This window comes from Macaca fascicularis, chromosome 3, assembly GCF_037993035.2.
Source record: "Macaca fascicularis isolate 582-1 chromosome 3, T2T-MFA8v1.1".
NCBI lineage: Eukaryota > Metazoa > Chordata > Mammalia > Primates > Cercopithecidae > Macaca > Macaca fascicularis.
The window spans coordinates 132823311-132825586 of record NC_088377.1 but is presented as its reverse complement, the minus strand read 5'-3'; the positions used below and the strand labels follow the sequence as shown (position 1 = coordinate 132825586).

Sequence of the window (2276 nt, the reverse complement as noted above, 5' to 3'; positions counted from 1 at the left end):
TGGAACTGTTCAAGTATAGTTTCAGCATAAAAAGTGGTACAATAACAAACCCCATTTAAAAAGAGTTATTAGTAGAGAAACAGTAAAACAAGCTATTCCAAACATAATACATGACTTTAAAGTATAGCAAACATAGTGCACAACTTTAAACTATAGCAAACACAGTGCACAACTTTCAACTATAGCAAACATAGTGGACAACTTTAAACTGTAGCAAACATAGTATACAACTTTAAACTATAGCAAACATAGTGCACAACTTTATAGCAAACATAATGCACAACTTTAAACTATAGCAAACATAGTACACAACTTTATGCCTCAGTTACATGATCTAAATGTTAAAGGTCCCAGGAGTTCCCTCCTGAACTTGGAAGGTACAGCCTTCAGAGGTAGTTTCTGGCCCAACAACTGATCTTCCTCTTCCTCTACCAGGAAATACTTCTCAAATTAAGCTTAACAAAGCCTTACACACAGACTCATTTTCACGGTTTTGTGGAGCTTCAATTTTTTCCAAGCCTCCACATTCTTTACTCATACTAGGTTTCTCGGTTTCACCTAGTTTCTCAGCAGCCTGAAAGATATTTGAAATGGCATCCAGGATAACCAGAATAATCTTGCTATCTCTTGCTGTTAAGAGGTTCATCAGTGGTTTTATTGTGCCGCAATGAATGAGGTATACGATCTCTTCAACTGTTCCACCGCTGGAATAGTTGGTCACAGCCCCTGCAGATTCCTTTTTTGTCTTAAAATCTGCCTTAGAGAGAACATTGACGAAGAATGAAACTAATCCATGATACAACTTGCTGTATCTGGTCCTGGTGGCCAGCTGTGGTGTTTGACTGTTAGTTTTGGAGTTGATTAGCAGCCTGGGAAAGATGGTGAGCGCTTCTGCATTGATCACAACCTGAGTCTGTTCATCTTTACCAGTGACAATATTACCAATGGCTCTTAGTGCTGGAGTCACAAATGGCAATTCAGAAGCTCCTAGAGACTTCACAAGTTGGGGCAAAACTCCTGTTTTCATGACCATGTGAATTCATTCATTTGGACCATCAGAAAGGTAGGGAATAACCCAGCAGATATCTGCTAATATTTCTGGATCATCATGACACAGGAATCAAACTAAGGTAGGAAGAATTTGCTCAACAGAATCTAAAGGGGGTGTGAGTATTCTTGTTGTGGCAAAGGTTTGAAAATGTCCAAGTAAGATTATGTAAGTAACTGCATGCTAAAGATGACGTATCAGGAACTGCAAGAAGAGCCAACAGTGGGTCAACTGCACCACAGTTGATAACCAAGTCTCGGAAAACGGAACCATCACCTGCAATGTCTCCTAGAGCCCATATAGCTTGTTCACTGATGTGAACATGGGGAAATGCCAACAGAGAAATGAATGCTGGGATGGCACCTCCGTCTACCACAGCCTTGGTCTGTTCTGATGCCCCAGAAGCGATGTTGGTGAGTACCCAAGCAGATTCAAACTGAACGGGACTGCAATCCATTCTTCCCAAGAAGGACAGAAATGTTGGAATCAAACCAGCCTGGATTATATTGTCTATGGGGGACTGGTTTTCTCTAGAAGGTAGTTTCCTGGCAGCTTGAGTAGCTTACAGCTGACTTTCCCACATTGTTGTTATTTATACCTTGGATGGTGTCATCAACAGATCAATTTACATTATGCTGGTTGTTGCAGTTCTTGTGCAGTGGAGAAGTAGCATCATCAAGAAATAAGCTTACATTTCTCCTTCTTAGCTTTCCTCAGCTCCACATTGACTTCTATTCTGTGATGCCTCATTTCTGTACTGTCTTTTCTTTGTTCTTGAATCTGTTAAGTCCGGCAGTTGGTGTATTAGCATTCTCATTGGTGGGCATGAATATGAGACAAAGGGAGAAACCTTCAAAGGGGGCCCAGGTTTCCATGGGAGGCAACAGAGGCCTCAGCAGCTGAGAGGTGGCTGAACTAAAACGTCCACCTCAGTGCAGCCCAAAGACCATGTCAAATTTGACTTACATTTGATGCTAAGTCACTTTCCCTTGCCTCATGGTTTTTGAGTTGTGAGCATGTCCCTGCCTGTGACTTTAAATCTTGTGGAAGCAAAGCCAACAGACAGGCCAGGGAGATGGTTTGCTGTAGCTGAAGAGCAGTTGAGAGCCCGATGGTATAATGATGAGTGCTTGATGAAGTTGGGGGCCTCTTCAACAGATCATGGTTAGAAAAGGATCTGAGCTTTCTTCCTTTTTTAATTTCCTTCCAAATACAGTTCTCCAGCTTT

The 2276-nt window shown here is 41.7% G+C and overlaps 1 pseudogene; it reads right to left on the bottom strand.

Annotated features, from left to right (window-relative positions):
- Window positions 1–334: 334 nt before the first annotated feature.
- Window positions 335–1875, bottom strand: LOC102137721 (importin subunit alpha-1 pseudogene; annotated as a pseudogene).
- Window positions 1876–2276: the final 401 nt, after the last annotated feature.